The sequence below is a fragment of the Ambystoma mexicanum genome, chromosome 3p, assembly GCF_040938575.1.
Source record: "Ambystoma mexicanum isolate Mex_15411 chromosome 3p, UKY_AmexF1_1, whole genome shotgun sequence".
Classification (NCBI taxonomy): Eukaryota; Metazoa; Chordata; class Amphibia; order Caudata; family Ambystomatidae; genus Ambystoma; species Ambystoma mexicanum.
Genome location: NC_090925.1, coordinates 1,002,086,016 through 1,002,106,587, shown reverse-complemented (window position 1 = coordinate 1,002,106,587; position 20,572 = coordinate 1,002,086,016).

Genomic DNA, 20,572 nt, shown 5'->3' with positions numbered 1-20,572 from the left:
TCTGCCATAAGATACATGAGGTGGAAGAAGTGAAGAGGGTACCGTGAATGCCCATACTATTTTGGACAAATTCCTAGTGTTCCAATGATCGATAAGTATGTCGAGAGGTACCCACTCAGGTAGCCCTACAGACCAGGCGCAGTAAAAAATATTCCCTACAGTGGACGAAGAGCCTCAGGCTGCAACCAAACAGACCTCAATTGACAGTATAGATTAATGTGCCAAGAAGCCATGTTGCTGACGTCGATAGAGACACCACGATTTAGCAGCATTAGACATGAAGCACAACTGCCACCCACACATCAGGACACAAACACACACTCAAATACATGAAGAACATGAGCGTATAGTTCTATAGTTAGAGGACAGATACATATACATACTGTTATTGCTTTTATTATTTTGCCATTAGCCAAACACAGCAACACAGAAACTGCAAGAAGCAAGAAATCCTGAGTAGACTTGCAGATGCTTACACACAAATAATGTTATGGAAACTACAGGAGCACCTATGGGACCTGACAGCGCCAAGCGTGACTAACAGATGGAGAATATGGAATTGCACGGACACTGAAGGAACCGCATGATGGTTTAGGAAAATTACAGCTGGACCCAAGCCCCTCAGCAAGAGCTGAGCTGAATGCAGGCTGGACAAGAGCAAACGTGTGGGACAGAACTCGCTGCCAAGGCCACCAGATACTGGTAACATTCCATTCCCTGAACGACAGTAACACCAGCTGTAGTAAATGCGAATAATTCTTCAGAATTCAGAGCTGCAGAGCTCCAAATCATGGTCTCCGAACACATGAACCGACCGACTGAGACAATGGACAGCAACCAGCGCTGGGAAAGGAAGCCGATCTCACGCTGCCAGACAGAGGCTTGCAACAAAGATGTTACAACGGGAGACAAGTGTTGCACAAGATAAATGAACATTCTCATAGTCTAAGGTAGTACAAGCAAGTTACAATGCAGACACATAGTAATTCTTATGACCTTGAGAAGGTGCACCAAGAGCTGAAAACCTTTGCAGATCCCAGGCCTGGGGAGGTCAGCTCTAGCCAATCACAGTTCAGGCTCCTAAGGGAGGGTAGCAACGGGCAAGAACCAATGGTAAGACCCTCACACTGCAACTTTGTTTTAGATAGTGATTTTTGGGATGGGCCAGGCCAGCCACCTGACATGTGAGAGCTAGTAGATTAACATGTATAGTGTCCACTATAGGTGGACTATTACTCAGTACCCAAACCAGTACTTCAATAGGTTTTCTGGAGAGGGGCCCAGGTTGTGATGTCACTATGGTGCAATTTTAGGTCAAAACTGGCCTGAGAGCCAGGAGACGTTGAGTGGTCAACAAATTTCTTCTATCCTTGTACAGGTCCCTATTGGTTTTGGCTGTAATACACGCAGTTCGAACTTGCAGTTTGACTGAGTCTTACTTTCCTTTCGGGGGAAGGTGTTTTGCCTTCCAAGGGTCCACTAACTTCTAGTGGCCCTCTGGCATACCTGGGAGTTTATCTCAACAAGTTGATAGTACAGAGGTTGGTTGGCTGTGCCAGCCCGGCACCAGGTCGACTCCTTCGCTGCCGAACTTGAGAGGCTGCGGAACCCTCGCATATTTCGAGACAGGAAAATGCGTGCCCTTTTAAAGGTTGTCAGTAGCCCCTTGGAAATCATCCTGCCCGAGATCAGTGAGTTGTCCAGGCAAACCAGTGCGGGGAGGCGAGCGCCTTGACGGTGAGCCGGCAGCAGAGCTGCACTAGCACAACATGGAATGTAAGTATTGACTCAGTTCAATGGCAACTGGGGGTGTGAGGGAGGGTACTGAGTATTGTGGAGTATTATTTAGTATTGTCAAGTATTGTTGAAGTATTGATTAGTATTGTCCTAGTGAGTAGGGACAGGAGCAGTGGTAGAAGTCCTTTTTTCCCTATGTTTAGGGCACATTGGGTCTTCGGGGTAAAAGGTTCTGGTGAATAACCTAGACTATTGACTTGAGGACTACGATGACAAATCTTATGTAAACAAGGTATTCCTGTGGGTTGGGTATTTTAGCTCGAGTCATAGATAATGGTATCCCTGTGAGGGTTAGCAAGGGAGCTAGCCTAGATTGCGGAAAGTGAGTCTTCTGGAGTGAGGCATTTCACATGTTAGGTGACGCAACAGGTGCAGTTCGATCGTAAGAGAATATTGGTATACTCTGCCTGGAGTGCAGGAAGACATCTGAGGAGGTTTTGTGTGGGTTTGGGAGTAACGGGCCATTACAGTGTGCTCACGATATTTGATTTACCTATATTGTTTTGGTAGCTTGGTGATGTCACCCTTAGGGATGCACATAGGACACAGAGAGTTTGGGACGGTGAGGAATTAGCATTGCAAACTTGGGATTGGCAGACGAGGTGAACCAGTGGTGCTATGCGCAAGGCGCATGTGCAGGTTTGTGTTTGTTTGCCTGAGGAGGCAGCGATTGTGACGGAGGGGCGGTGCGCGGAGCACCCCTGATAGGTTGTAGAGCCAGAGAGGTTCTTAGAAATGGGAAAATATTATCATTGCATTGTGACTTTTTGATCCGTGAACAGCAGATTATCGAAACACTCGACTTGAGCCCAGGTAAAAGGTATTGAGATGTATTAAGGTAACAGTGGGGTGACTAATCCCTGTCACCATTTATGTAAAACGCTTCCACTTTATAAGGAAAAGATATGGAAATATAGTATAGAATGGTCCAAAAGTACAGAAGGTAAATTAACCAAACCATGTCCACCTTGTGGAAGGTTCTCCAAAGATGTGCAGCAATCACTATTGACACACATAAGGGGAAGACATTGACCAAACGCCTGGCCATATTCAAGTTGAGGCGCATGTTGCAGGATTGAGAGGGGAATGCCGCGAGGCATCAGTAGATGCTAAGCCAGCAAGAGATGAAGTACCAAGGGACCCATCCCTTTGTACCTCCCCCTCCGAATGTAGTGTCCAATGATACAGCCGATGAACATGGTATGTATCCAATGAGGGAATTAAGGGCAGCATAGGAGTATTGAAATCTGACGTACAAGCCACCACCATATACTAAGTAGGATAAGGCGAAGGGTGCAGGGCAGCCAGCTAGTGATGCAGGGGCGAGCTGTGAGGTGCAGCAACGCGCGAAGGAGGAGTTTGAGGACATAAGCGCGAACGAATGGATAGCAGCACAGGTACTTTTAAAGCTTCAAGGGAAGACAGATGGAGAGGCAGAAGGGGCGACAGAGGTGATAGAAAGCCTGAAAAGGGACAGCAACTCGACAGGCTGGGCAGAACTAATGGATGAGGAAGATAGGAAGGAGAAGGACAGGGAGGTGAGGTTAGAGCGCAAGGACAGAGAGAGAGGATAAATTGGAGCAAGAAGACAGGGAATGAAGAAGGGAGGAAGAGAGGGGACAATTGGAAAGGGAGTGGGAAGAAAGAATAGAGAGGGATCTCAAGGAAAGGAAGAGTGAAAGGAGGGAGAAAAGGGAGAGAGAACTGGAGAAGGCAGAGAGACGGAGAGAGATAGCAGAGCAAGAAAAACGTGAGGACGCAGGCAGCGCTGGATAGGGAAATTGATATGCACGAGGAGGACAAATTAACTCATCTAGACAGCACAAACTCACAAGGCAGGAGCGTGACAGAGGCGACAGCGGCCCTAGAGGCCTGATCAGGAGGTAGCAAGTATTATTTAGTAGCCATCGATCTTGGCATGAAACCTAACACAGACTTGACATCGAGGAAACTACGTTTTGCCGATGATTTGTGTAGCAACATGGACACAGGATCCGACAATGATGACAAATATAGTGGAGACAAGAGGGGGGAACAGGGCCAGTCACAGTCCACAGGGACAGGCAAGTGGGCATCATGGGAATTTAGGACCCACAGACAAGGAAAAGGAGGGGCTGATGCAGAAGAGCAGACACAGCAGACAAACGACATTTGCACCATGCACAACATATATGTTAATAGACTAAGGGATCTCCCAGGACAAAGGAGAGGGGAGACAGCCATAGCTTGCTCGAGAGGACGATCGTCTAGTGCTTATGACGACAACAGGAGGGTACCTATTTTAGAACCAATAGATGCATGCATAGTTATTGAGGAAGAGAGAGGGCCTCGACAAATCAGACTGACCAGAAGGACACCTGAGGAGGTGACAGCATATTCACAGATGCCTCTATTAGATAGAGGGGGGGTGAGACTTCAGCGCATGCCATGGAAGCACACAGACAAGGAGAATGGGAAGTGTAGGTTACCATCATTGAGCGCAGGAGCAGGAAATGGATTTATGAGATGGAGAAGATGACAGCTGTCCACAGGATAGCAGTGTTTGACGTAAAGGGACTGTTAGTATCGATACTAGGAGATGCGGCTGATGATGTATGGAAGAGGGCGGGTTTCCCAGGGGTGACGACACAGAACACAGCACACGATGGGGCACCAATTGCAAACTGGCGGGCAGCAGTATGGCAGGCATTATGAACACAGTACCCAGACACGTCAGACATTGGGGTGATCACGTCACGGAAGGTGAGGGAAGATGAAAATTCTGTGCAGCACATTCAGGAGATTCAACAGCTTTGGCGCCTCGAAACTCGAGAGCCTTGGGACAAAACAATAGCAATATTCTATGCTATATTGGTACAGGGACTACCAGTTCAGAGGAGTTTGAAGAAACTAGTAGGAATGGTGGCGAAAGGATGGCCAGAAATACAGCTCATAATAGTGCATCATTGTAGACTATGGCAGGAGAAGGTTAAGCAAAAAGCGGAAGACAGGAAGGCTGATGCAGCAAAACTGGTACAGAGAAAGCTATCAAAGTATGCAAGGGAAGGGGCGGTTATAACTAGCCCCACCCCACAGACACAGCAGTAGCACCAGCAGCTACAACAGTTTGCACTGCCCATGGGGAGCGGATACATGGGGCGTGGCAGCCTACAGCAAGGGTTTTGAGGAAGGGGAGGCCTACAAATGGGGCATGGCATTGGGCCACAGATGCATCACAACCAACAGGGGTTTTCAGGGGCATTTCGGGGGTATGAACAACAGATGCAGCAGAACCCAGGAGATTTTCCAAGGGGTTTTCAGGGACAAGGGAGGGAGCCACCACAGTGCTGGACTTGCAGGCAGTTGGGGCACCTTCAAGGGTGTGTTGATTTAGAGGGACGCAACAGAATTGGGGAGAGCAGGGCCAGCAGCCATATCAAGGGAGGTAGGAAGAATATTATGCACAAGAGATACAGCCACAAGGACAGACACAGGGCGCACATTAACAGATGCCACAATTACAAGAACCACTAGCACAGATGCAGGCACCACAGATGACAGCACCAATACCGCAGTATTTACACACCCCAAAGATTAGAGGGAGCACACAATAATTAGCACAGATACAGAATGACATCACCCCGGCACATGTGGACACAGTAGCAACAGTTCCTGTTGGACAACTGGGAGGAGTTACTATGGTAGGGAACAACCTCTTTACAGGAAACGGGTTATCCATGTACCCCCAACAGGAAACAGCCAACAGACAAACTTGATGTGTCCCATCCTGTCGATCACTCCCAACCCTGCAGAGGAACCTCGCATAGGGGTGGCGATAGGTGACATAATGTTTTCCTTTCTTGTTGAAACTGGGGTGACTAGGTCGTGTATTAGAGAAGGAACATTTAAATTGACAGGTGATGCCATGAACACTCAAGGATTCTCTGGGACCCAAGAAGTGGTTCCCTTTACTGATATTATCTCACTATCTGTAGGAGATCACGACTTATTACTACCTTTACTTTACTCTCAACAGACACCTGTAAACATATTGGGATGAGACATCATGAGGAGACTACACATGACCATCTCATTCACAGACAGGGACATAGTGTGCTCAACACCAGAAATACACATGCTAACTGTAAGGCAGATCGTTCAAGCCTATTGTGGACGTACAGTCCAGAGGGGGGTGCCAGTGGACCCAGAGATATTTCAATATGGGACTGACATTGCCATTGCACGGATGCCAGGCACTGCAGGGAAGGTGTGGTGAGTTCCAAGCAAACATCTGTTCAGGCCAGCAACACCATTGGGTGAGAGGGAGGGAACAATAGTTACCATAGAGATCGAGGGAGTATTGTCGAGGGAGGATTGGATTGAAGGGTATGGAGTAGATGTCACTGGGAGGGCATGGAGAGCAATAATCACAGTTGCACGGGGGTACAGGCTGACCACAGTGACAGATGATGAACTATTTGGAGAAGAGAGACAGGAATTGGAGATGGTGTTTGAAATGAGTGTAACATACTGGTTACAGATAAATTACAGGGATATGCCACAAAGAATGGCTATGGCGCTGGAGGCGCCACCCTCATTTTGGGAGGAGGACATGGCCAAAGTGCCCAGCAGTTTATGCACCACAAGTCCTTATGATGTGTCCTGCATAAAGAGCATAGGGGGAGTGAAGATTAAACTGAAAACAGGAGCGATTTTGCAAAGGGTAAAGCAGTATCCCCTAACTAAAGAAGCAGGTGAGGGCATTTATGAAACAATAACAGCCCTGATTGACAGAGGCATTCTGATACCATCAGAATCTGCATGCAACATAGCAGTGTACCCCGTGAGCAAAGCTAACAAGGGGTCATGATGTTTTATTCAGGATTCAAGACCGCTTAACCAGATTGTAGAAGCACAGTATCCAATAGCAGCAAACCCAGCAACAATTTTGTGCGGCATTCCAGCGGAAGCTGTTTGTTTTACGATTATTGATCTGAAGAATGCGTTCTTCTCAGTGCCACTACACCTAGACTCACAAGACCTGACCAGCTTTATGTATCGAAACCAGAAGTGGAAACATACTCGTTTGCCACAGGGGTACTACGAGTCACTGTCTATCTTTAGCAGAGTAATACAGATGGATCTGAGCAACATACAGACAGAAAGAACAGTTTTACGGTATGTAGATGACATTTTGATTTGCAGTGAGACAGAAGATCAGTGCAGGAAGGAATCAGTGCACATGCTGACAGTGTTAGCTGACAAAGGGTACAAGGAGGACAAGGCCAACCTACAGTATTGTCAGAAGGAGGTGCTGTACGTTGGACAGATGGTATCCAAGGATGGCCGACAGATTGCCCCAAAGAGAGCAAAGACAATACGCAAAACACACCAGACCATGACAGTAAGAGAAATGCAACAGTTCTCGGGGTTGTGCAATGACTCCAGATCATTTATTTTGTATTTGTATTTGGTTTATTTATAAAGCGCAACCAGGCCCTGGGGCATACAGGCGCGTACGTTTTTTGATCATGTTATATTAGCAAGCAGTAGGCAACAGTTACAATAGTTGCGGTTACAAATAAATACATACATTGGTATAACAGGTACAAGCATACCTGTTGCAATTAAGGCGGTGGGCCGAAGGTGACACAGATAGTAATATTATTTACAATATGTACAGTGGGTAGGCAGTAAATCTAAGCTCTAAGATGTTAAGCTGTCAATGTGTCCAGGTCATGAAGCCAACGTTTGGTGTTGCGTTTAAATAGGTTGAAGGAGGTTACAGACCTGATTGGAACAGGTAGAGTGTTCCATAGCTTTGAGGCTTGTACAGGGAAACTAACTCCTCCCGAGTTATGGAGTTTGAATCTTGGTATAGACATAGTGCTAACGTGAGCTGTTCTAAGTGGTCTTGTAGATGTGTGTGGCGTAAGTTGGTTAGAGATGTAGGATGGTGCAAGGTTAGCCCTGGCTTTGTGGGTAAGGGCAAGAGCTTTGAGGGATATTCTGTGCTCTATAGGGAGCCAATGCAGATTACGTCTAGTCTCAGCGATATGCGACTTCTTAGGGATGTTGAGGGCTGCCCTAATGGCGTTATTTTGAGTTACTTGTAGATTGTGAATATTTTTGCGGCTAGTGCCTAAGTAGAGGGCATTACAATAATCTACTTTGGACAAGACTAATGTTCTAGCAAGAGTAATGCAGTTGGGAGTGGAGATAAACGGCCTACATGCGGTAATAAGTTTACATGTGTAGGCGGCTGAAGACGCTACTGCATTGGTTTGTTTGGTGAAGGATAATGTGACATCAAGGTAGATACCAAGGGTTTTAGTATTATTAGAGACAGGGATGGGGTTACCATCAATAGTGAACGATTTGAAAGCAGTATTTAGTTTTTTTAGTTTATCGTGAGTACCAAGGATAATCAACTCAGTTTTTTCGTCATTGAGACAAAGTCCATGGTGTGCTATCCACGCTTGTATTACTGCGTATATTTCATTCAGGGTTTTGCTATCAGTTTCATAGACGCCAGAGATACGAATGAGGAATGTGTTTTGATTACAACACATATACAAGGCCACTACTGGGTGCTCTGAAAGAGGCACAGAGGGGAACAAAGACACTGACATGGACCACAGCGATGACTGAGGCCTTGAGGAGCTGAGGGAAGCCATAAGCACTGCTCCAGTGTTAGGGACCCCAGACTATAAAAAGGAATGTATCTTATTCTCACACAATGATGGTGTAGTGATGAAGGTGGTACTGACACAGAAGACAAGCATGGACCATAAGTCAATTGCTTACTACAGTGCACAACTTGACCCAGTGATGAGAGGACATTATCCGTGCGAACAACATTGACAGCTGCAGCCTTCACAGTGGAGAAATCATTAGCAGTGACAATGGGGTGCACCACCACTTTGTACGTGGAGCATGCCCTCTTTGCGATACCGCATAAGCCAAAAAGAACACTGACCACCCAGGGAGCATCAGGGTATGAGGGGATACTATCAAATGTAGGACTGAAAATAGTAAGATGCAAAACTGTAAAACCAGTGACATTTTGGCATATGTTCACAAAGTAGGAGACTATGCACACAACTGCACAAAGAACATAGAGATGTTCAGTGAGAAATACAAGGTGGAGGAGGATGCAAATGAGGGGGGAGACGTGCTGTACATTGCCGGTTCATCAACAATTGATCAAACTGATGGGATCAGAGGTACTGGGGCTGCAGTGGTAAGACCAAAGGATGGGACACGCGGGTGGTTGTAAGTGCGCGACTACCATCCCATTATTCAGCACAAGGAGCAGTACTAGTGGCTCTTATATTAGCACTAGAAAACAGTGTAGAGAAGGAGGTGACCATTTATTCTAACTCCACCTACGTGACATCAACAGTACACTCTGGACTGGCAAGATGGCTCAGGAGAGGGTTCAGGAGAGCAGATGGGACCCCTGTGCAGCATGCGCTATTATTGGGCAAATTGATTGAGGTGATTGCATATACAAATCATGTAGCACTAGTGAAGTGCCAGGCCCACACAAAAGGGGAAGACCCTATCTCAAGAGGAAATGAAGCAGCACATTATGAGGCCAAATGTGCAGTGTATTCTGGACAATTGTAGGAACTGAAGGAGAGATAAAAGACTCAGGGAGGAGTGGGAACATGGTGCTGAGGGAAGGTTACAATGTGCTGACACAGATTATGGAGTTGTAGGGAGCTGCACCCCAGGAGAAAAGGGAGCTGTGGGTAAGGAGAGGATGCTCTGTCTCTCCAAAAGATGCCTTATGGTGACAGAACAACACAGGGAAAGTGGTCATGCCACTAGCATTGCTGATGACAGCATTGGCACAATCGCATTACCCAACACACACAGGGAAAGAGGTCATTGCTACAGGCATTGGAGAAATGTGGTTTTGCCCAAATTTGACTGAACATGTAGCTGATTTTATAGGTAACTGCTTGACTTGCCAGCAGTTTACAGCAGGGCATACTTTGAGAGTTGTGAGAAGAGCCATACCAAAACCCGTAAGCCCATTTGTGCATCTTCACGTGGACTACATGGCCATGATCCAAGTTTGCCAAGGATACAGCTACATTATGCTTTTCAACCAATACCTGGCTACGCTCGCCTACTGCATTTCCATTTTCTTCTCTAATTTTCAGAGCTATGCTGATGACACCCAACTCATTTTCAGGCTTCCTTCAGCAACCTCCTCTCCTTCCCTCATCTCTGATTGCCTAATTGCCATTCAAACCTGGTGCGCAGCCAACTATCTCTGTCTAAATGCCAACAAGACTGCGATCCTCTGTCAGGGCTGGGCATGCAACTGGTGCTATTGAACATGTTAGTGATGATTTGGGAGGTGTAGGAGGGGTTAAGACTGTTCCTGAGTTCACTACATTGTACTACAGATGAGTTCTCCATCCCTTTTACAGAAAGAAGGCTCAATGATGGAGAACAGCCCGAAGACTACACTACCCAGCAGGCCCGTGCTGTGCACAGGCTTGCCAGAAGGGAAAATGCCACGCCCAAGCCATTGCGCATGCGTGAGCCCGCCTGTGAGACAACGCTTGCAATTCCGGACTTTGGGGGGAGAGGACGTGTTTCCCCGAGCTCCGGCAGGCACACCTACGCAGGGCGCAAGCTCCCGCCTTCTCTCCACAGGCCCTGCGTATACCAGCAAGATAAGTTCCTTTGCTATGCATTTTTGCCGTGAGCGCAAGTTGGAAGAAGTCACATGCACGCCGAATACGCAGCTAGGACCTCAGATGAGGCAGTGAGTTACGAACAAGTGGCGGATGCATTCAACTGTTATTAATGATACCTGCATGACTTGCATGCTTAACTCACACCTTGCATGTTTAATTTGAGACAATTTGGATACGTTTGAGGTGACAGCAACCACGAGGGAAGTGATTGCCGAGCTGAGATCGTGTGATTGCTGAGATTGTGTGATCACGTTCAAGCATTAATGCAGCCCTGAGTTCGCCGAGAACAGTAGAACTCAGCAACCGCATATACTTATATTTGTTTAGGTATTTTCCAGCGGTCTTTCAAAACATTATCAAGGCAGCATTGTCAAGCAGTATAAACTGACCAGGAGACCGTGGGGCAAACAAGAAAAACGTTTTCATATTTTCTTCTCATTGAGAAGTCTTGCATTGGTAATTCTGCATCAAGTTAATGCAGGGGAGGTTATTCCTGCATGGGTGCTAATGTGGAGAGAGCAATTCTGGGCGCACAAGCACAGAGGTGAATACCTAGCATACCTAAGAAACTGGAAGGGGCAAAGGGCCTAAAGCCCACAGTATTCTGGTTAGGTAGCTCCAGTACAAAGGCTTCCATACTACCCTGGCACATAGTGTGAATGTGGAGTGCATGAGAGTAAGGGCGGAGTAAAACACCACTCTGGAACCAGCCGCAGTAGCCGAGGAGCATGTTACCCTGAATCCCCCTACCCATCCACTCGCATTTCCCTAACCCTCTTCTGGTTATCCTGAAAACCCTCTACCCATCCAACCAACAGACCGTAACCCTCTTTCCCCGGTGGGTTGTGGTGGCCTGTGGTAATAGCATTCCCAGGTGCCAAGACCCAACGGGGAGGTAGGAGTTTGTGCTGCCTCTGTGCCTGTCAAGATTGGGACAGCACGCCTGACATCCTCCTCATTGGTACAACTTCACCATCCTTTCCTCTTACCCTCTGGTCGACCTCCCTTGGCCCTCCTCCTGCCCCTACCTGCGAGGCCAAGAACCTCAGGGTCATCTTTGACTCCACACTTTCCTTCTCCTCACACATCTCTAACATTGCTAAAAAGTGAAACTTCCTACAGCACTACCTCAGAGGTACTCTGCCTTTCCTCTCTTTCCCTCGGAATCTTACTGTCTCCCAAGCTCTGGTTCTCTCTAGGTTGGACTACTGTTACAGCCTCTTTCTAAATCTCTCCGCCTCCACTCTCCGCCCTCTACATCTAATCCAGAACAGGACTGCAAGACTTGTCCTTGGCCTCAAGCCCTGGGATTGTATCCCCCCAGCTCTGAAATCCCTTCATTGGTTCCCTGTGGATGCAAGGATTACATGTAAAACCTTCTGCATTGGCCACAAGACTTTCTGGGGCCTGGGTCCAAAATACCTTCAACTATCCCTCCGTAAATACCTTCCCTCCCGAGCCCTTCGCTCCTCTACTTCTAACTCTCTCAGGGTAAGTTGTTTTGCAAAGAAACAAACTGTGGGTAGATCTCTGTCTTCAGCCCCGGGCCTCCCTTTCGAACAGCCTCCCTGCCACCTTAAAACTTGAGGAGAGCCATCCCTGGTTCCGGAAGCACCTCAAGACCTTCCTCTTCGCTTCTGCCTTCTCCCCTCTTCTCCCCAGCTGATCTGTTTTCTCTCTCGGCACCGTGCACCTGGCCACCCTCTGTCCTTCGGGCCCAGGTACTTGCTCACCTTGCCACCCACATGCACTGCCTCCGGGCCACCCCCTTTATTGGGGTCTGTATCTGTACCCATACAGCCACCCACCCACTTCTCTTCTGCACTTATCAGATATACCCTATCTGCTTAACCAAGCACTACCACCTTTATTTATTCATTTTACTTATTTATTTATTCTGTTTCTCTCCTCTGCTCCGCACTTTCCACCTCTCCCGCCTTCCATGCACTTACCCCTGTTTCCCTTTCCCATGCACTTGCGCATTCTCAATGTCACTGGGCCTAGTAAGATTGTTGTTTTTGTTCAGCCATGTTCCCCTCCCTTTGCCTGGTCGCGCTCTGAAACACTTGTGTACAAGTGCGATATAAATAAAATATCACATCATATCATATCATACTGGTTGTCTGCCCATTCTCTAGGTGGATAGAGGCTGGGGCCTGTTCACATGCTGATGCCCTTAGAGCGGCTAAGTTTCTGGTCAGGGGAGTTTTCCCGAGATGGGGCCTGTGTGAGGTCCTGCGGTCTGACAACGGCCCTCACTTCGCCAATAAGCTGTTACAACACATCACAACCCTGCTAGGCATCATGCAAATATTTGCCTGTGCGTACCATGCACAAGCACATGGGGTGTGTGAATACTTGAATGGACTCCTATGGGAGTGCATAGCCAAAACTCAGCAGAGGACCAAGAAAAACTGGCTGCATTGTTTGCCTCTAGCCTTGTGTGAATTGCGCAACAAGCCAGGGTCCGACCACCATTTAACACCCCATGCGGTGGTGACAGGACGGTGCCTGCATCTCCCCTGTCTCCTCCCACAAGAGCATTGAAAGATTGTGAGAATAGTGCAGATGTGTTAGGACAGGAAATGTACGATAACATTACTTCTCTAGTTTCTAGTGCTTCTTTTATCGCTTGGCAGATACAGCGGATCCAGGTAGGCCCAGAAGATGGCAAAGAAATTGACAGCGACAATGTACTACAAGACAATGAACTAAAGCATTCAGTGAAAGTGTCAAGGGTATCGTGAATCTCCTCTTGATCCTGTAGGATCTCGGCCTCCCTTACTTCCCTTTCCTCCTCACCTCGTATTCCCCGGCGTAGATTCAGGGTCCGGTTTTCCTTAGGCTTGGCCTTCCCTTTTTTTTGTAGATGAGAACGGCCGAAGGAGGCCGCCACCGTGACACCCCAAGGGTGATCGGTGGTGACCCTCCGCGGCCGCGGAGTGAGGGGAAAAAGCCAGAGGCTGAAAAAACCCCAGAGGTCTGTAGAAGATGCGTCGGTAGTAGGAAGCACTTGACACTTGCAGGGCTGAGTAAACTGCTGGAGAAGGCACACTCCTTTCCAAAATTTGACAAACAGGTCTCCAAGGAGGAAACGCTGAGACCGGTAGGAATTCGGAAGTCCAAAGTGTCAGCAACAAGGTAAGCGGGCTAGGCAAGGCAAACCCGTAGTGTATTCCTGGGGGCTGTACACAGAAGGAGCCGATAACAAGAGAGGGCGAGTGGAGGAAGGTAAGTAAGAAAGGTGGAAGGGTAGACAAGGCGGAAAAGGCAATAATAGTAAACAAAGGCGGGCGGAAGGGGAGGTAAGGAACACGGGAAAGAAGCAATAGGAGGACGTAGTAAAGGTGGTAGGACGGGAAGGGAATGGAGAACGGGAGCGAGGAAAGGGGGAGAGGGAGGAAACCAGAATCGGAGCGAGCTCCGGAAGGTAACTGTAACAAACAATACGGTAGCAGGGACACTAGCACGGAGAAAACAAGCAGCAGCCAAAACTGGAGCGTTGCAACGCACCCGAACACAGGAAGGGGCGGGCTAAATCCTGTGTCGGGATACGTTGCAGAAAAGACTAGACCGCTGCACTGGGTAGAGGAAGCGTGATCGGAACACCCGTACGCCGCTTCCACCTATTCCAGAGCTTCCAGGCTCCCCGAGCCGTGACAGTATGCCCCCTCCTAAGGTCCACCCCTCCTGGCTTGCCAGGGTGACTACGATGGTATTTGCGTAGCAAGAGGGGCGAGTCCAGATGTCCTTTAGGTTCCCAGGAGTCTTCTGATCGTGGGTATCCTTTCCAGTGGACCAGATACTCTAGACGACCCTTATGGTAACGTGAATCGCATATCTGAGAGACTTCGAAGATGTCGGTCTTTGGACCTTTTGGCACAGGAGCGGCAGTCTTCCTACGAGACCATTTGTCCTCATGAAAGTCTTTAAGCTGAGAAGAGTGAAAAACGGGATGTATACGTTGTAATTGAGAGGGTAATTGCAAGCGGAAGGCCACTGGATTAATTTTCTGGGTTATCTTATAGGGCCCTATGTATCTGGGAGACAACTTGGAAGGGCGCACCCACCTTGGTAAATACTTGGTCGATAGCAGGACCTTGGAATCCACGTTCCATTCAGGAACTGATCTCCGATGTTTGTTCGCCTGGTAACGGTGTCTGTTTTGAGCTTCTTGGAGCCCTAGTTTGGCCTTACGATGAGCTTCTTGGAGGCTTTCCGCAATAGATTCTACAGAAGGGACTGTGGATTCAATGCCGGTCAAAGGATATAAGGCACGGGGATGGTAACCGTAGGTGCAGTAAAAGGGACTCATACCGAGGGCTGAATGACAAGAGTTGTTGTACGAGAATTCGGCCGTCGGCAACAGTTGAACCCAGTTATCTTGGCGTTGATTGACGAAACACCTTAGGTATTGCTCAAGTGTACCATTTAGACGTTCAGTCTGGCCGTTCGATTGGGGATGGTACCCGGATGTTAAAGCCCTCTCGATGCCTAGTCTTTCGCAGAGAGAGGACCAAAATCGGGAAGTATACTGGCTGCCACGATCAGAGATGATCTTAGTAGGAATCCCGTGCAGTTTGAAGATGTCTCTTAGGAACACCTCGGCCATACTTGACGCGGTTGGTATGCCTGGTAAGGGGGAAAAATGGGCCATTTTGGTGAATGAGTCAACGACAACCATGATACAGGTACAACCACTGGATTCAGGTAACTCTACGATGAAATCGGTAGAGACAGTGGTCCATGGACCGGTAGGGATAGAATCCGGTTCAAGCAGACCTAAAGGTCTTTGAGTGGAGGCTTTATTGCGGAGGCAGGTAATACATGACTGGACGTATAACCTGGCTTCTTCCCTTATTCGAGGCCAGAAGAAATAGCGTAATAGGAGTTCCTGAGTGTTATAGATGCCACGATGACCTGCCACCTTGGCGTCGTGGCACCAGGATAGAGCCTTTTCCCGGAGAGAAGGGGTTGGTAGATACAATCTCTTGTCCACAATGTATAGACCGTCTTGGATAACATAATCCATTTTCTTCTTTAGACCGGTCTCGGCCTCAAACCTTCCGGTAGAGTCTTCCTTGACTTGTTGTAGGAACGCGGACAACGTTCCTATGGTACGGGACTCAGGAAACATTAGCTCAGGCTTGGTCTCCAGTTCCATAAAATAATCACTCCGTCGTGATAGGGCATCGGCTACTACATTCTGGTTGCCCGGAATGTATGTGATGTTAAAGTCAAACTGCGCGAAGAAGTGCGCCCATCTTGCTTGTCTGGTGTTGTAGCATTCAAACTGGCGTAACACCTGGAGATTCTTATGGTCCGTTCGGAGTGTGAACGGATGCATTCCCCCTTGGAGTAGATGACGCCACTCTACACAGGCCAGTTTCATTGCCAGCAGTTCTTTCTCAATAACAGAGTAGTTACGTTGACTGGGATTCAAAGTCTTGGAATAGTATGATACCGGGTGTTCCTTTCCTTGGTACTCCTGAAGTAGGACGGCTCCTACAGCGGCTGAAGAGGCATCAGTTTCCACCACAAAGGGAAGGCTTTGATTGGGTTGACGTAATATAGGAGTCACACAGAAGGATCGTTTTAGCAGCTGGAAGTTCTTTTCTGCTTCGGTAGTCCACCGGAATGGCGAAGAGGTCTTTTTGAGGAGAGAGGTCATCGGAAGCACCAATTGGGAGAAGTTCGGAACGAACTTCCGATAAAAGTTCGAGAGTCCTAAGAATCTCTGAATGTCCTTCACAGAAGCAGGAGATGGCCACTCCAAAATAGAACTGACTTTGCGAGGATCAACGGCTATCCCTGCCGAAGAAAGAATGTAACCCAAATAGGGTATAGTTGATGCTGAGAAAACACATTTCTCCAGCTTAACTGAGAGTTGATGGTCCTGTAGTCTGTGAAAAACTTCCACTACGTGTAGACAGTGTTCTTCTTGGGTGCGAGAGTAAACCAATATATCATCGAGATAGACGATGACCGAGTTGCCTAGGAGATCCGAGAAGAGTCTATCCATAAAGCGCTGGAAGATAGATGGAGCGTTGACTAACCCAAACGGCATCACCTGGTACTCGTACAACCCAAAAGGTGTCCGAAAAGCCGTTTTCCACTCGTCTCCTGTTTGTACCCTGAGCAAGTGATACGCATTGCGCAGGTCCAGTTTAGTAAAGACGGTGGCAGAATGTACGGCCTGAATGATCTCGGAAATGAGGGGCATAGGATAGCGATCTTTGATGGTGACCTTGTTAAGACCCCTGTAGTCAATACAAGGACGTAGTTCTTTGGTGTCCTTCTTGGGGATGAAAAACAATGATGCACCGGCAGGGGATTTAGAAGGTCTAATGAGTTCGTTGGCTAAGTTCTTGTCCAGGTATTCCTTCAAATGATGTCTTTCCTGGAGGGTTAGCGGGTACAGGCGACCGAACGGAACCAAGGACCCTGGATGAAGGTCAATGGCACAGTCTTCTGGCCTATGCGGAGGAAGATCCAGGGGGATCTTCTCGGTAACTACATCGGTGTACTCAGCGAGATAAGCAGGCAAACAATGGATTGTTTTGGGATCTTCACCACAAAAGGTGTGTACTGTAGAGAATTCTGTTTGGGGTAGACAATTGGTCTTGCAAAAGGAGGATTGGAAACTCAGAACGTTCTCGGACCAGAGAATGGTAGGATTGTGTCTTCTTAACCACCCAATCCCGAGGATTAATGGGAAGTGCGCAGCCCTGATCAAGTCGAAAGACAAACGTTCAGAGTGTTGCATGATGTGTAAGACAAGGGCTTCGGTAGTGTGCGTAATGAGACCAGAGCTCAAAGGCCTTCCGTCAACACCTTCTACCTTTTGATCTTCGGCCTTGGCAATACGGGAAATGCCTTGCCTTTCGGCCCAGAGAATGTCCATGAAGTTGCCTGCGGCTCCGCAGTCCAACAGGGCTTGTGTCTGAATGGTAGTCTTGTTGATGATCAAGGTGACCGCCATAACCATAAGACGGTGGTCTTCGGTGCACTCTGGAGAAGTAACAGAAAGGGTGACAAAGGGACTAGCTTCGCTCCCTCGGTAGTGCGTCCCCAGCTTTACCGAGGGTGTTCGTTTCCCGAACGCCTGGGTGGAACGTCGGGGCAATCTCTGAGTAGGTGAAGCGGCGATCCGCAATACATGCACAGGTTCCCTTCTCGTCTTCTTCTACGTTCCTCTGCGGTGAGAGGGGAACGTGTGCTTCCGATCTGCATAGGCTCTTCTCTTGTGAGACGAGTGGCGGTAGGGGGGAAGGAAAGAGAAGGGCCAGGGGGTATTGATGTACTGCTCTTAGTCTTGCGGCGTTCTGCTCGACGTTCTGCCAGTCGGAAATCTATCCGGAGAGTAGCCGAGATCAGGTCAGCAAAGGTAAGGGGACGTTCTATCCTGGCTAGTTCATCCTTCAACTCCTCACGCAGTCCCCTTCTAAAGATGGCATACTGTGCTTGTTCTTGCCATCCTGCTTCTGCAGCGATTTGCCTAAAGGAGGTGATATATGACATAACATCATTGTTTCCTTGTCTGATGTCTAGCAGATCTTCGGATGCCAAGTAGGTACTCTCGGTACGTAGAAACGTCTGTTTCATCAAAGTCTTGAAGGCCTCGTAATCTAGGAGGACGGGATCAGATCTGTTCACTAGAGGAGTGGCCCAGGCCAAGGCGTTACTGCACATATGGGTAATCATGAACCCCACCTTAGCATGGCCAGAGGCGAAAGTATGTGTACGGAATGTAAAATGCAGATGACATGCATCCAAAAATTCCTGGAGTTTCTTGGGGGTTCCATCAAACTTTCCCGACACAAGAGGTAAGGGAGGCAGGTCGGTGGACGGAAGATCCCGTTCTGCGATCCGTTGTTGGAGAGTAGCATTGGCCCCTTTTAGATTTTGCACCTCTAGGTTGAGGTTTTGAACTGCTGCTATCAGTTCTTGGATCTGTTGAGGAGAGGCCATGGCGGTATCGTGGCGTTGCAAACTGTCAAGGGTATCGTGAATCTCCTCTTGATCCTGTAGGATCTCGGCCTCCCTTACTTCCCTTTCCTCCTCACCTCGTATTCCCCGGCGTAGATTCAGGGTCCGGTTTTCCTTAGGCTTGGCCTTCCCTTTTTTTTGTAGATGAGAACGGCCGAAGGAGGCCGCCACCGTGACACCCCAAGGGTGATCGGTGGTGACCCTCCGCGGCCGCGGAGTGAGGGGAAAAAGCCAGAGGCTGAAAAAACCCCAGAGGTCTGTAGAAGATGCGTCGGTAGTAGGAAGCACTTGACACTTGCAGGGCTGAGTAAACTGCTGGAGAAGGCACACTCCTTTCCAAAATTTGACAAACAGGTCTCCAAGGAGGAAACGCTGAGACCGGTAGGAATTCGGAAGTCCAAAGTGTCAGCAACAAGGTAAGCGGGCTAGGCAAGGCAAACCCGTAGTGTATTCCTGGGGGCTGTACACAGAAGGAGCCGATAACAAGAGAGGGCGAGTGGAGGAAGGTAAGTAAGAAAGGTGGAAGGGTAGACAAGGCGGAAAAGGCAATAATAGTAAACAAAGGCGGGCGGAAGGGGAGGTAAGGAACACGGGAAAGAAGCAATAGGAGGACGTAGTAAAGGTGGTAGGACGGGAAGGGAATGGAGAACGGGAGCGAGGAAAGGGGGAGAGGGAGGAAACCAGAATCGGAGCGAGCTCCGGAAGGTAACTGTAACAAACAATACGGTAGCAGGGACACTAGCACGGAGAAAACAAGCAGCAGCCAAAACTGGAGCGTTGCAACGCACCCGAACACAGGAAGGGGCGGGCTAAATCCTGTGTCGGGATACGTTGCAGAAAAGACTAGACCGCTGCACTGGGTAGAGGAAGCGTGATCGGAACACCCGTACGCCGCTTCCACCTATTCCAGAGCTTCCAGGCTCCCCGAGCCGTGACAGAAAGTGGGAGATATTGTTCTCCTGCGCAATTTTGTGAGGCGCTGGAATGCGCCTAGATTCACAGTACCTCACATGGTTGAGGCCGTAGCAGACAGAGCTGTCAAGTTAGTAGGGAAGTCCATGTGGAATCACCTTCAAGACATCAAGCCCTACAAAGCTGTGGCCTCACCTGGCAATACAATTTCCATGACCGACAGGGCCAACGTTCAGGACCTCGATGAACTACAAGTGCGTGAATATCTCACCCAATTAGGGAGACCCGGACATCCCATGGTTAGACGATCCCAAGCAACAGAAGCAGAAACTGGAACACTTGTACAAACTGACTACAGCCTGTTTGTTATTTCCTCTCTGCACACACAGGGCCTACATGAATATCGTGGAGATTTTATTGTTTGTTTCACTGATGTTACCTTGCACCCATCACCGAGAAACTTTCTCTGATCAATTTGTCCATTACGTGAGAAGGCCCAGATGAGTTAGAGCTTGTTCCCCCGAAGTGTATTATCTTGTTTTTGTTGAGTACTTGGCCCAAACATACCCACAACTTGAACACAGTGACTTTCCAGTGTTGGGTACATTGAGAGACCCTTCAGTAAGAAAGGTCTGGGGGGAGGTCTTTGCCTTTGCAATTAGTGATTATTTGGTTCGCGGGGCTTGGCGGAATTCACACATACTAACACAGTAACGCGTTCTTTTTGCAAATTTCAAGAGGGCAACTTTATCACCAGGCTGCAAGGGACAAAAAGCGTAAGTGGATATGAAAGAAACAATAAAGAACATTATTATCATGTTGTGTTTATTAATTCCCGGTGGCTGGATAGGATTAGTATTTTGGCAATTATATGTTGTTCTTAGCACTACCGCTGTACCCTATACTAACATTCCCCCAACCCAAGCAGGAGGGACGACCATGTCAGGTGGACAGGAAGACACTGCTGAAAAGGTAAGGAGAAGTGAGCGCAGTGTTGACACAGACATGAAGGGAGTAGATATGTATCTCACTGACACTGCTCGAATATCTAATAACATGTGGTACAAACACATGACAAAAGTAGGTAAGGAAATCACCGGGGAGAGATGTTATGTCTGCTCTTTAATCCCCTACGCCTTGAGTGCCTCTAGAACGTTCAAAGCAACTGAAATACC